Source organism: Nymphaea colorata, chromosome 14 (genome assembly GCF_008831285.2).
Source record: "Nymphaea colorata isolate Beijing-Zhang1983 chromosome 14, ASM883128v2, whole genome shotgun sequence".
Classification (NCBI taxonomy): Eukaryota; Viridiplantae; Streptophyta; class Magnoliopsida; order Nymphaeales; family Nymphaeaceae; genus Nymphaea; species Nymphaea colorata.
In genome coordinates this window covers 4,409,190-4,425,387 of record NC_045151.1, presented here as the reverse complement: position 1 = coordinate 4,425,387, position 16,198 = coordinate 4,409,190, and the positions used below count along the sequence as shown (strand labels likewise).

The 16,198-nt window shown below is 34.9% G+C and overlaps 1 pseudogene; it reads left to right on the top strand.

Annotated features, from left to right (window-relative positions):
• The first annotated feature begins 13,484 nt into the window (after positions 1 to 13,484).
• On the top strand, positions 13,485 to 15,537 carry LOC116267660 (BTB/POZ domain-containing protein NPY2-like; annotated as a pseudogene).
• The last annotated feature ends 661 nt before the right edge of the window (positions 15,538 to 16,198 follow it).

Genomic DNA, 16,198 nt, shown 5'->3' with positions numbered 1-16,198 from the left:
TGAAATTTAGTTACCCTTTTCCTTTTTGAGTTGTCAAGCTATTTGCTTGTTCAGAATGGAAGCAACCAACAGCAGGAAAGACTTTCCTGCTCTCTGACCAGTATATTTGGCGCATTTGAAGTACCGATTTTACATAGTTCAGCGCTTACTTGCCCAACAAGCACTGATCTGTGTCACACAAGTGTGGGATGTGCTTGTGGGTGAAGATGTGCATTTCTCATAAGACATGGGTGCAGTGAGCGTGCACACACACACACATATATATAGAGAGAGATTTTGTGTATATATATATATATATATATATATGTGTGTGTGTGTGTGTGTGTGTGTGTGTGTGTGGATATAAGTATGTGCATTTGAAGTACTGATTTTACTTAGTTCAGCGCTTACTAGCCCAACAAGCACTGATCTGTGTCACACAGGTGTGGGGAGTGCTTGTGGGTGAATATGTGCATTTCTCATAAAACATGGGTGTTGTGAGTGAGTGTGTGGGTCACAAAAAAAATTAACAAGTTAACAAGCTGTGATTCTATCAAGGAATCAAAGAAAAACAATGCAAAATGCCACTTGCTGCACCCAAACCACAGCTGAGTCACATGTACACCCAAGTCAGCGTTTTTGAAGGGTCCATGTTACTCAAGAACTGATCATGTTATTTCATTTGGGAATGAAATATTAGTGATCTTGCTGAACTGGTGAACTCTGATTGCATCCTTTTTTGTAAGTGTTGGTGGGATTTTAAGTTATATCCGGTGGATAAATTTCTGTTTACCTTTTCTTGTATTCATGTTTTAAGAGCTTGTAGTTTTCTCTCTTATAAGTATGGGGTTAGTGTTTGCTTCTATAGCATGCACTCAGAAAATCCATGGTCATCCTTTACAAGCTCAAGGTGTTGACATCAGGCGGTCGTAGAGGCAGGTGTGGGCACTGTGTCAGGCCTCTCAGATTAGGCTGTCTAACTAGATATTCATGTCGGGTTGATAAGTTCCCTTAAGTTAGCAATGCTGGTGTTCTTTTACAATTAATAGGGCTAGAAGCCCATTTTTATGAAGTTCTATGGATTCAATGGGGTTCTCTCTATTGTTATCCCTAGAAGAATGACTTCTTGAAGAGTAACGACAACTCCACTGGTAGAATGATGCATAAATATGTGGCCATGCGCTGTACCAGAGACTCATGATTGATTGGTAATGAAATGTGGCCTACGAACAACATATTGCATCTTTAAAAGTGGCAGGGAAAACAAACATTTCAACTTTTTTCAATGATCTAACAAACCTTAGTATCAGGAAACCAATTTCTGTTTGAAACTCCAAAATTCATATATTTTTCTGTGAATCTGGAACTACTAAATTGTTCTAGCTCTTGGAAATCAATACGAGCTGTTTGAGTGGCATCACCTGGGTGTTGGTACAAGTGCAGTGCAATTTCAGAAAACATGGGTAACTATGTAGCACTAGGAGGATTTTAAATTAGCAAACAATATATTCATTACTCATGTTCATAAAATACAAATTAATGCATAGAAAAATACCAAAATGGACCAAAAAGATACAAAGTTATATCAGAATTCAATGAAACACCACAGATTGATTTCAGCAAGGGAATCAACTAAGGAGCGAAATTGATGCACGGAATGCATGATGACACCTAACTACTCGGGTATGCTAGCAAGGGTAACTGTAAATCAGGCCCAAAACTTAGGCAAATACTTCAAGAATATCACTCTTGAATCTCCCACTAACTCAACAAGGCAATACACAACAGTCTTCTAACAAGAGGATAAAGAAAACATGTATTTATCTTCAACAATAATACAAGAAGTGGCTTAACAAGCCATAGGTTAAAGAGAGGGGAGCCTACACTATATATAGAGGAGAGAACAAAAGAAAGAGGAGAGCCAACCATTGGGACTAGTTCCAACGGCTAGAATTCTAGCCGTTGGGACTAGTTCCCTTTAGGGAATAAGGATAAAGAAAAGGGGGGAAAAGGGGAAAATAAAAATCCATAAAAAAGGAAAAAATTACATAAGTATCCTAATATCCAAATATATATAAAACATATATATATATGTATACATATAAGACATATATTAGATAACTAATATATGTAATATATATATATAAATATATATATATATAGATACATTTAGAATGCATACAATCTAATATTCTAACACCCCCCTCAAACTTATGGTGTGATAACCGAAAGTTTGCTAAGGAGAAAATTAAATCTGGCAGCGGCAAGAGCCTTTGTGAAAAAGTCGCCTAGTTGATATTCAAAAGAGACGTAGGAGAGATCAATGTTCTTTTGAAGGAATTCTTCATGAACATAATGACAGTCCATCTCTATATGCTTCGTTCTTTCATGAAATGTGTGATTGCTAGCAATATAAATTACACTTTTGTTGTCACAACAAAGCTTGACCGGATCCTTGACATGAATTCCCATTCAGCCACACTGTCTCCATTGTTGTAGTTGCCATCGCACGATACTCAGCTTCTGTTGATGATAGTGACACCTTATGTTGTTTCTTACATCACCAAAAAATTAAGGAATCACCTAAAAACACACAAAAACCAGTGGTGGAGTGCCTATTATTGGGATCTCCACCCCAATCAGCATCTATATAAGCAACTAACTTTAATGTAGAAGAGGAAGACAAAAATAGTCCTTTGTTGATAGTATTTTTCACATAACGGACAATCCGCATTGCCGCTCCCATGTGCACTGAGGTGGGTCTTTGTTGAAATTGGCTTATCACATGTACGACATGAGCAATGTCAGGTCTGGTGATGGAGAGATAAGAGAGAGCGCCAACTATTTGCCGAAAAGGAGTGGGATTCTCAAATATCTCTCTATCATCAATTTTCATTTTTACTCCCAGTGCTTCTAGAGTATCCACAGCTTTGTCATCTGAGATACCTGTTCTGTCAACTAATTCACTGGCAAACTTCATTTGAGAAAGAAAGTAACCATGTTTGCTATAAGCAACTTCAATTCTAAGAAAATAAGTTAGTCTTCCCAAATCAGTCATTTGAAAGCATTTGTTAAGAAAATGTTTTACCTCTGTAATCCCTTCATCATCACTCTCAGTAATAACCATATCATCAACATACAATAATAAAACAATTACACCTACGGAGGTAGTTTTTACAAACATGGCAGTATCAGAGTAGCAAGATTGAAAACCTTGATTAAACATGACACTACTAAACTTGTCAAACCAGGCCTTGGGAGCTTGTTTCAAACCATAAAGGGCTTTCTTAAGTCGTAAAACTTTGTTTTGAGGTAGATCAAAACTAGGAGGAGCACTCATGAAAACTTCTTCCTGTAGGTGACCATTTAGAAAAGCATTTTTAACATCCATTTGAAAAATAGTCCAATGTTTAACAGAAGCAATGACAATAAGAGTTCTAACAGAAGTCATGCGAGCAACAAGAGCAAAGGTTTCTTCATAATCAATCTCATATTCTTGAGCATATCCCTTGGCAACAAGTCTGGCCTTATATCTTTCTAAAGTTCCATCACTTCTACTTTTGATTTTATAGATCCATCTACAACCAATAGTCTTTTTCCCCATTGGTAGAGACACAATATCTCAAGTCTCATTGCTTTCAAGAGCTTTAAGTTCAAGATCCATGACTTCAATCCAATTGGCATCTTCCTTAGCTTCAAGGTAAGAAGATGGCTCATAAAAAGAGTGATGAGCCATAATACAAACTCGAAATTTTGGGGAAAAAGACTCATAAGAGATAAATCTTTGAGGAGGTCTAGTGTGCCTTTGGGATCTCCTAGGAAGAGATTGATTAGTTTCTTGATTTTGGGGATTTCTTCTTCTATAAACTAAGATCTCTTTTGGAGGAATGATATTAGTAGAATTATCATTGTTGACCTCTTCAATTGGCACTTCTACAACTTTATCGGGTTCGTCATCATCAATATCATCATCATCATTAATATCATTAGTCCAAAGAAAAGTATAATCTTCTAGTTTTTTGGGTTATCTTTGAAATCATCATCATTTTCTAAAAAGATCACATTTCTAGAAACATAAACTTTATCTCTTTCCATATCATAACATCTATAACCCTTTTGAGTTTCGGAATACTCAATAAAAACACAACAAATAGCTTTGGAAGAAAGCTTATCGTCTTTATTACTTTACACAAAACATTTGCAACCAAAGACTTTAAGTCTATTGTAATTAGGTTTAACATGGTGGAGTTTTTCAAAAGGAGAAATATGTTTCAAAAGTTTGGTAGGCATTCTATTAATTAAATAGATTGAAGTCAAAACAGCCTCAGCCCAAAAGTTTTTGGGAACATTTTTAGATAAAAGAAGGGCTCTAGCAGTTTCAATAATGTGCCTATGTTTACGCTCGGCCACTCCGTTTTGTTGTGGAGTGTTAGGACAAGATCTTTGATGAACAACCCCTTTTTCTTTTAGAAATTGTTGAAATTCATTTGACATAAATTCTCCTCCTGAATCACTTCTAAAGACTTTGATATTTGTGCCAAATTGGGTATAGATCATGTTGTAGAAATTCTTAAAGTTTGTGAAAACCTCCGATTTGTGTTTGAGAAAGTAAACCTTAGTATGCCTAGAAAAATCATCAATAAAGATAACATAGTACAACAATCCTCCTTTTGACATAATGGGAGCAGGTCCCCACACATCCGAATGCACTAAATCAAAAGATTTTTGGGCAATAAAATTTCTATTATCAAAAGGTAAGACTTTCATTTTAGCCTTAATACAATCATTATAATAAAAGTTCTTTTGACAAAAATTCTCCATGAAGGGAAGATGAGACATTTTTTCTATATTGGAATGTCCAAGTCTTTGATGCCAAGTTTGAATGTCACATTCTTTGGAGATATTGCAAGATGGTCTTGAGAGGTCCAAAAAGTCTATGTAGTAGATTTCTTTTGTTCTAAAACCTTCCCCAATCGTCTTCTTGGATACTCGGTCATGTATCAAACATTTGGATTGTGAGAAGATTATATCAAAACCTAGGTCGGCTATTTGAGAAACTGATAATAAATTTAAGCTTAATTTAGGAATGTGTCTTACTTGAGGTACTTTTAAAGTTTTGGATCCAAAAGCTAGGTCAAGGTTTCCAATAAAATCAATTTCAAGAGAAATACCATCTGCCGTTTTCACAAAGGAATAAGAATCATTTTTAGTGTATTTGGTGAGAATGATCCACAAGGAGTCATATGAAAAGATGCACCCGAATCAATAATCCAAGAATACTTACTTGTAGAAGTAGATGCTACGGTAGCTCCCAAAGTTGAAGGTGTGTCTCCTCCCTTTAGAAAAGGTTGAAGAGCACTTATAAGTTGATCAAGTTGGAATGAGCTTGCTTCTTTTCTTTCTTCTTGAATTGGAGCTGCAACATTGCTTCTTTTGTCAAAAATTCTAAGTTTTGGACATCTTGGTTTGGTATGTCCTTCTTCTTGTCAATGATGGCAAATAACTTTTCTTCTTACTCCTTCATATGTACGATTGAAGTGAGGAGGTCTATAAGGTCTCAAATGGGCTCCCGGCCTAGATGTGGCAAGCACATTGTTGACTTTCTCTTTATCAAGACAAAGACGATTTTCCTCCATTTGGAGCTCCGCAATAGCCTCATTCATAGATGGTGTTTTAGAACGATGAAGTAAGGCGGTTTTAACAACATCAAATTCAGGTCTAAGACCTATGATAAACTTGTAAAACTTGTCACGTTGTATTTGCTTTTCTCTAAGAATAAGATCTTGTATCCAATGTGGTTCAAAAATACTTAATTCATCATACAATTGATCCATTTCAGCCACATAATCTTTAATGGATCTATCTCCTTGTTGAAGATTGTGAATTTTGAGTTGAACATGATGCCTATAAGCAATGTCTCTCATGGTATGAGCTTTCTTTAGATATTTCCAAGCTTCTAGGGCAGAATTTAACTTGGAAATTTACCCGCTAGTAGCATTGTCAACACAAGTCAAGATCCAAGTAATAATTTTGTGATGACCAACACTCCATTCTTCTCATTTCTTGTTGTATTCAGTCATTACTTTTTCTTTTTCGGTTCCGTCCAATTCCATAGTTCTTCCATCAACAACTTTAGCAAGGACTACTTGTGGTTCAAGTTTTGTCCCATCAACTAGTCCCCAAAGGCTTTTACTACGAATAAAATGTTCCATAGTTCTAGCCCATTGTATATAGTTTGTTGATGAGAGTTTGGGAAATGGAAGAGACGAGACTTTGTCATCCATGATCACAATCTACAAGGTAGATCCACTTACAAGTTATGACGAAGCTGGCTGTCCCGCAAAAAGAAGTCCACGGCAATAAGAAAAACCAGTCTCCCTTCTTCTTGTGTAAAACTTGTATGTTTGAAATGAAGAAATCAGTCACACTCTTTTTCCACCGAAACAGCACCTCAGCTTCAATCTTTACCACCAATAGAGACTAGCGAAATAGCACATTCTTGTGTCAAGAATCAGCCAGCAATAACGTCGAGTACTTAGAGTGCTTCACGGCTCCAAAGAAGGAGTAAGAGCTGAAACTTTAAGCTGAAGGACAGCAAAATGAATAGCCAAAACGTGGCTCTGATACCATGTAAATCATGCCCAAAACATAGGCAAATACTTCAGGAATATCACTCTTGAATCTCCCACTTACTCAACAAGGCAATACACAAGAGTCCTCTAACAAGAGGATAAAGAAAACATGTATTTATCTTCAACAATAATGCAAGAAGTGGCTTAACAAGCCATAGGTTAAAAAGAGGGGAGCCTATACTATATATAGAGGAGAGAACAAAAGAAAGAAGAGAGCCAACCGTTGGGACTAGTTCCAACGGCTAGAATTCTAGCCGTTGGGACTAGTCCCCTTTAGGGAATAAGGATAAAGAAAAGGGGGGAGAAGGAGAAAATAAAAATACATAAAAAAGGGAAAAATTACATAAGTATCCTAATATCCAAATATATATAAAATATATATATATATATATGTATACATATAAGACATATATTAGATAACTAATATATGTAATATATATATATAAATATATATATATATATATATATATATATAGATACATTTAGAATGCATACAATCTAATATTCTAACAGTAACTATATAGCAATAGTAGGATTTTAAGCAAGCAAACAATATATTCATTTTTCAGATTCATAAAATATAAATTAATGCATGGAAAAAATATCACAGTGGGTGAAAAAAGTACAAAGTTATATCGGAATTCGATGAAACACCACAGATTGATTGCAGCAGGAGAATAAAACAAGGAGAGAAATTGATGCATGGAATGAAAATGTGACTGTAACAGTCACAAATCAAACATATAACAGAAATGGGCAATAAGGCCAAGTGAAAAAGGATAATCTTTTATTCAAATGAAAATGTAATGGCTGTAACAACATAGCTACTCTTTACAAGAAACTATTGCACATATTTATACAAGAAAGAATAAGGAAGGAGGAGCTGAACTAGCCGTTGGGCTAGTTCCAACGGCTAGCTCAGCAGAAAAAGAAAAAAAGAAAATAAAACAAAAAAGGAAAAATAAACTAAAATCTAACTAAGAACTAAGATGTAACAACTAACAAAGAAATCCTATTTCTTAACACCCCCCTTTAAACTTACGGTGCTATCACCGAAAGTTTATCTAAAAGAAAGTTGAATCTGGGAGAACATAGGGGCTTCGTAAAGAAGTCGCCAGTTGGAATTCCGACGAGACATATGGAAGCTTGATGGTTTTCTTCAGAAATTCTTCACGAACATAGTGACAATCTATTTCTATATGTTTGGTTCGTTCATAGAATGTTTGGTTTTTGGCAATGTAGATAGAACTCTTGTTGTCGTAGCACAAATCAGTGGGTTCTTCTATTTTCGTTCTCATATCAAGGAGCATTTGACGAAGCCAGACAATTTCCATAGTTGTGGAAGCCATAGCTTGATATTCAGCTTCAGTAGAAGAGAGAGAGACTTTTTATTGCTTTTTGCACTTCTACGAAATGAATGATTCCCCTAAAAAAATGCAAAACTCAGTAGTTGAATGTCTATCGTTTGGATCACCTCCCCAATCAGCATCAGTATAAGCAGTCAAATTTAGAGAGGAAGAAGAAGACATCAAACTCCCTTATTTATTGTCCCTTTGATGTATCTAATGATACGAATAACAATTACCATATGAATGGTTGATGGCACATGCTGAAATTGATTTATTGTATGAACCGCATGAGCAATATTAGGGTGAGTGATACTAAGATACATTAAGGATCCCACAAGCTATCGGTAGAGAGTAGGATTAGTGAGAGGAACTCCATCATCAATGTTCATCTTGCTTTCCACTACTTTAGGGGTTTCCGTGATCTTATCATCTGTTATACTTGACTTATCAATAATTTCTGCAGCAAACTTAGTTTGAGAAAAAAAATATCCTCTAGTAGAATATGCAACCTCAATACTCAAGAAGTACGTTAGAAAACCTAAATCTTTCATTTCAAATGTTTTCTGTAGGAGGTTCTTACATTCTTTAATACATTCTTTGTCACTACTTGTAATGATCATGTCATCAACATACAGTAGAATGATTATGATACCTGCAGTAGTTTTCTTAACAAACAAAGCAGTGCCAGTCAAATATGAGTGAAATCCATAGTTAGAGATAACAGAGTTAAAACGATTAGACCAAGTTTTAGGAGTTTGTTTGAGGCCATATAAAGTTTTCTTAAGTCTAAGAACTTTTTCTTGTGGAATTGACAAACCGGGTGGTACTTCCATATAAACACTTCTTCCATAAGATCTCCATTTAAAAAAACATTTTTAACATCCATTTGATAAATATTCTAGTTTTTAATATATGCTAAAGCAATAAGGGTCCTAACAGTAGTCATTCTAGCTACTGGGGCAAATGTCTCCTCATAGTCAATACCATATTCTTAAGTATAACTTTAGCAACTAGCCTGACTTTATATCTCTCTAGAGATCCATCACTCTTAGTTTTCACATTGTATACTCATTTGTATCTGATAGTCCTTTTCCCTATAGGTAAATCTTGTATTTTTCAAGTTTGAGTTTTTCTCAAGGCATCTAATTCTTCTAGCATAGCATTCTTCCACTCAATATATTTGGAGGCTTCATTAAAAGTCGATGGTTCAAAATGAGAGTGAATGGCATTGATCCTAGCTCTATGTGTTGGGGCATAAGTCTCATATGACACAAATCTATTGGGTTGTCTTACATTCCTAGTCGATCATCTAAGGTTTTCTCCACTTGAAGTTGATTGGAGATCAATAATCTCATGATTTTCTTCTTCATTAGTGTCTTATTTCCGGTTTCTTCTATGATATGTGATTATGTCCTTGGTTGCTCCACTATTATCATTATCATTATTGTTGTTATCATCAGTGTCATAATTTCATCATCACATTGAGAGATATACTTGAATAGGAAAGAATAATCATTGTTATGTTGTGACTCTCAATAGTTTTTGAATCCATTTTCTTCTTTAGTAAACTTTATATTCTTTGAAACTATGATATTGTCTTTGACTGGGTCATAACATTTGTAGCATGTTTGAGTCCCAGAATAACTAATGAATGCACATTCAATAACCTTGGAGCTAAGTTTATCGGCCTTGTCATTAAGAACAAAACATTTGCATCCAAAAATGCGAAGCCTGTTGAGATCGGGTTCATATTTGAATAATTTTTCAAAAGGAGTTGTATTATTTAAAACTTTTGGGGGCATTCTATTTATGAGATAGACATAAGCAAGAGCAGTTTCAGCCCAAAAATATTTTGGTATATTTTTTGCAATAAGAAGAGTTTTTGTTGTTTCAATTATGTGCTTATGTTTTCTTTCCGAAAGCCCCATTTTGTTGAGGTGTTCTTGGACAATAATTTTTGATGAACTAGTCCATAGTTTTCTAAATATCTTTTGGATTCATTTGGATTATATTATCCTCTAGAATCAATTCTTAGAATTTCCAAATTAGCATTAAATTGTGTTTGTACCAAGTTGTGAAAATTTTCGAACATCTCAAAAACTTCAAATTTGTATCTTAGGAGATATATCCAACAATATCTAGTAAAATCATCAACAAATATCATATAATACGATAGCTTTCATTTTGACATGATAGGAGAGGGTCCCCATACATCGGAATGAAGAAACTCAAAGGGCATAGATGAAAAGAAGTTCCTTTGTCCAAAAGATAAAGATTTTATTTTTTCATATATGCAATCATTACATTTGAAATTTTCAATACAAATGTCCTTGGTAGGAATTATCATAGATAGTTTTCTAATGTTTGGATGGCCTAATCTTTGATGCCAAACATTGATGTCCACATTTTTGACATAGTGACAATTTTTCTTTGGGGATACATAAATTGTTCATGTAGTAAAGGTTCCCTTTTCGAAAACCTTCCCCAATCAATCTCCCGATTTGGTGATCCTTCACCAAACATTTATTTGATGAGAAAACCATATCAACACAAAGATCTGAAATTTGAGATATAGAAAGCAAGTTAAGATTAAGTCTAGGGACATAACTGACTTTTGGAACAAAGAATTTTTGTTTTCCAAATTCTTTTTCAAAATTCTCAAATTCTTAACACTCAAAGATGTTCCATCAGCGGCAACTACATTTGATTCTTTTCTTGCTCGTTCAAAATTAGTCAAGGATGACATGTTTGGTGTCATATGAAAAGATGCACCAGAATCTAGAAGTCAAGGAAACATATCGGGAGTGTTGGAGGTGCATGCCATTGTTGCTAGCGCTACAGAATTTGACTCCTTGATTTTGAGTGGAAGAGCCGTCATGATTTGTTTCAGCATTGTGGAGATTGACGTAAGATCACATCATTCATTTGCAACATTCACAACCTTCCTTTGATTAAATTGTTTAGTGTTGTACTGCCCACTCTGAGGATATGAAGTTCCTCGGTTGTGTTGTCCACCTTGAGGATGTAAAGCTCCTCCTTTGAGAAAATTTCCTCCATAGTTTCATGATTGTCCTTCATTGTTGTTCAACTTAGGACAACTAGGTCTTATGTGACCCGGTTCATGATAAAAGTGACAAACAACTTTATATTCCCTTCTATTTTGATTTTTGAAGTGAGGGCGTCTAAAAGATCTAATGTTGTTTCTGGGTCTAGAGGCTGCTAAAACTTTTTCTTTTTCTTGTTTGGAAATAAGGACGCTATCTCTTTCTTTGGATAATTTCATTTTGGTTTCTTCTCCACTTAACTTTGTAAGAAGTTCATGAATGAGTGGAGGAGAGGCTAAGGATAGTAAGGCTAACCTTATTTGTTCAAATTCGGGTCGTAGCCTTGAAGAAATTGAAAAAATCTAAATTCATCAACTTCATCTCTTCTAATCTCATGACAATTACATTCCATTCCTAGTTTAGGACTAAGTTGATCTAACTTATTCCACACACTAGAGATTTCCATAAAATAATCTCTAACATTTTTCTCTCCTTGTTTGATATTTTGTGCCTTTTGAATCAAAAGATACTTTTAGGCTATATCTTTTTGGGTAAACATCCATTTGAGATATTCCCAAACTTCACTAGTTTTTTCATAATACATGAGATTTTGGGCAATTCTTGTAAATCTATTCTTTAATCCTAGAGATCTTGTCTTCCAAATCATCTAATTTCTTATAGTATTCATTCATAGCATTTTGTCTTTCTTCTCCTTCTAATTCTTTCACAATCCCATTTTCTACTTTGATCAAATTGAGAGGAGGAGTGGACGTACCTCTTATGAAACCCCATAAATATTTTCCTTTGATATGCATCTCGATGCATTTTGCCACAAAGTGTAGTTGGTTCCATCAAGTTTGTATGGAGCATGATAACTTCCTCCTTCAATCGATATTTTGGAGTCCTCCATGAGAGCAAGATAATAATCTCCAAGGCAGTCAAAAAGCACTTCTAAATATTTCACCAAACAGTCGGTGACCAGTGACAGAAAAAGTCTTCAAGAAGCAGCAAAAAATGCCCTTTTTCTTCTTCAACAAACAGAAATTTGAAGCCTTAATCTTGGTGCAAGTATGTACTGGAAATGCAGTGAAGACAGCTGCCCTTATTCGGCAAAACAGCAGATTTGTGTTTGCCGAAAAAGTGAGCAGGAAAATAAGCAGTTTGTGCACCTGAAGGCTTTGTATTTGATGCAGTCATAGAAATAACCAATTTCAGAAATCCTCCAACGAACCAGTAGCTCCAAACAGTAAAACAACTTCTGAAAATTCTTCAAGAAGCAGCCCAGTGGCTCTGATACCATGAAAATGTGATTGTAACAGTCACAAATCAAACATATAACAGAAATGGGCACTAAGGCCAAGTGAACAAGGATAATCTTTTATTCAAATGAAAATGTAATGGCTGTAACAACACAGCTACTCTTTACAAGAAACTGTTACACATATTTATACAAGAAAGAATAAGGAAGGAGGAGCTGAACTTAGCCGTTGGGCTAGTTCCAACAGCTCATAATAGAGCCGTTGGAACTGGCCAATGGCTAGCTCAGCAGAAAAAGAAAAAAAAATTAAACAAAAAAGGATAAATAAACTAAAACCTAACTAAGAACTAAGATGTAACAACTAACAAAGAAATCCTATTTCTTAACATGGAATGCACGACAACACCTAAATCCTCGGGTATGTCGGAATGGTGTGTTATATATATATATATATATATATATATATATATATATGTAACTCTTATATTGGCATGCCAGGCTTCATTGGACATACATGCCCTTTCGATACAAAAAACATGGTTACAAGTCTATCCTACATTTGTGCAGCATATGCGTTTAAAGTTTTAAACAATGATGTGTTTATGAATTAATTCCAGACCATTACAGCATAATAGTATAAGACGATCTTTCACTATAATTTTGTTGTGTTCCACTGTCCTGTACCTGTACCCATGTCTAGCCATGTCAACATTGGTGCTGGTCCTTTCCAGGTGAGTCCATATGACATTAATAATGCTTGTTTCCTTCCCATGCACAGCTTTCAGGAGTATTATTCAGTTTAGTTTGGTTACTATAACTTATATATTTTGTAATTTTTGTGGAAGTCTTGACCAATCGAAATTTTTAAATGCAGATATGTTGCACCAGAGTTGGCTGCTGACTTCATTGTTAATGTTGGGGATGTCAAATTTTATTTACACAAGTTATTGACTGTCATTTCCGGATGATATAGTGTTTGAGTACAACATAAGGTTTTGCTTTTTTCTTCTCCTACTTTATTTTCCTCTTCATTTGTATGGTTCTGGATATGAGGAATTGGTGTCACACAAATTGGTTGTCTTAACACCCTTGGTTTCGTTGTTCTATGTGTTGTAGTGTTTACATAACTTTAAATATGCGAAGTTGTTGCCGTGCTGCCATAAACAGAGGATTCATCGTGCTAAATTTTTATTTTCCTTGCATGATGCAGTTTCCTCTTCTTTCAAAGAGTGCACGGATGCAAATGCTAGTGAGCAACAATAATGAAAAAAATAATGATGAAGTTCACATTCCTGACATTCCTGGGGAGCCTCAGCTTTTGAAATTTGTGCAAAGTTTTGTTACGGGATGACAGTTACACTAAATGCTTACAATGTTGTTGCTGCACGCTGTGCCGCCGAATACTTGGAAATGCATGAAGCAGTTGAGAAAGGCAACTTGATTTACAAAATTGAAGTGTTCCTGGATTCAACCATTTGTAGGAGTTGGAAGGATTCCATCATTGTGCTTCAGGCTACAAGGTCATTATTTCCATGGTCTGAAGAACTGAAGGTGGTTGCTCGTTGCATTGACTCTATCGCATCCAGGGCATCTGGTGAGCCAACAAAGGTGGACTGGTCTTACAGCTACAACAGGAAGAAGCTTGCATCTGAAAATGGCACCGACCCTCATTGGAATGGAATTCAAAGACATATAACCATTCCAAAGGATTGGTGGGTTGAAGATCTTTGTGAGCTTGAGATTGACTTCTATAAGCAAGTGATTGTATCTATCAAATCAAAGGGAAATATGTCATCCGACTTGGTTGGTGAAGCTCTTAAAGCTTATGCACTAAAGCGACTTCCTGCCTTTGACAGGGATAAGGTTCATGGAAGTGAAGCAGCCAGAAAACGATCACTTGTTGAAACTATTATTTGGTTGTTGCCTTCAAAGAAAGGGAGTGTATCTTGTACATTCTTGCTAAAGCTGTTGAAAGCAGGAATTTTGCTGGATATTGTGAGATAGCAAAGAGAGAGATTGTGAAGAGAATAGTTGTACAGCTGGATGAGGCTGCTGCAGTTGATCTCCTGATGCCAGCATCAGTTAGTGAAAATGGGTTGTATGATATTGACCTTGTGCAAAATATTGTCCATGAATTTTTAGTGCAGGAGCAAAATGCTAGGATTGGCCATCCTGTGGTGCCTGATGGGCAACTGCCTGATGAGAGTAGGACGTTGGCTTCTGTTTCTTCTGTTTCTTATGCTTCTCAGCTTGCAGTGGCAAATGTTATGGATGGATATCTTTTGGAGATTGCCCATGATCCCAATCTTCCTGTAGCCAAGTTTATTGATCTGGCTGAGATGCTACCAGATACTGCACGCCCTGTTCATGATGGGCTTTATCAAGCAATCGACAGGTATCTTAAGGTATGCTACTCTTTGTTAAACCTTCCTTCTTATTGAACATGAGGCTAAACAATTACAGTAAGTCGTTTGAACAAGAAGTTATGCAATGTTGCATAAATTCAAGTTTTCAACTTGAATAACATTTAAAGATGGAGACCCTAAAAATATATTCGGAAATCACACTCTCTCTCATTTCTGTATTCAGTATTTGCCATCCAAGAAAACAATTTTTAAACTTCAGAACAGTTTGAATTTGGAATAATTGTGAATAACAAATTATTGAAGAAAGAAGAAATCTTCTCACTGCACATAGTGGTTGAGATGCGTTCTCTGATTCTTTGAGTGTATTTGTATCTGTAGGAGCATTCTGGTATAAGCAAGGGTGATAAGAAGAGGCTGTGCAGTCTGATGGACTGTAAGAAACTGTCAGCTGCAGCATGTAGCCATGCCGTCCAGAACGATAGACTTCCCCTACGTGTGGTGGTCCAAGTGTTGTTCTTTGAACAGGCAAGGGGAGGAGCTGCTGGTGGAATTGGGGTGACAGGTATGCCTAGTACACTGAGGACCTTCCTACCTGAGAATGGTGGATCCCATGGGATTTCGAGGACAGCCACAATCAACAAAGAGGATGACTGGGATGGAACACTTATCACATCAGCTGAGCTAAGGACCATTAAAGGGGACTTGACATCCGTGAGGGTTGGAGTGGACAAGACTGACATTACAGATGCAAAACATGCTGAGAGAGTGAGAAGCAAGGTGAGAGGGATTCTCAAGTCCAAGAAGATCTTTATTAAGCTCTGGTCAAGCAAAGAGGAGGGTAAAAATAGCATAATATCCATATATGCTATATATAATATCCATACATGTATTCTATATATCTGTATATAAATAATTATACATACATATAATATATATACATATACATACATATATGCTATATATCTGTATATAAATAATTATACATACGTATAATATACATACATATATGCTATATATTTATATATAAATAATTATACATACGTATAATATATATACATATATGTCAATGCACACACGTACAAATGTATATATTATGCACATATATATATATATATATATATATATATATATATATATATATATATATATATATATATATTTATATATATATATATATATATATATATATATATTTATATATATATATATATTTTTATATATATATATATATATATTTATATATATATATATATATATATTATATATATATTTATATATGTACATATAGTGTTGTGTAATATGTGTGTACACATGTATAATATAATATATATAATATGTACAATGCATACATAACATATCTATGGTAGTAGACTTTGTACATATTTATATATAGATATTAATATATGTATGTAATACATATCTATATATTCACACATAATGTACATATGTATGTACACATATAATACAAATATGTACATATATATGTTAGATGTATATGTATATATTACGTAAATACATATTTATGTTAGATGTACATATATATATATATATATATATGTATATGCATATA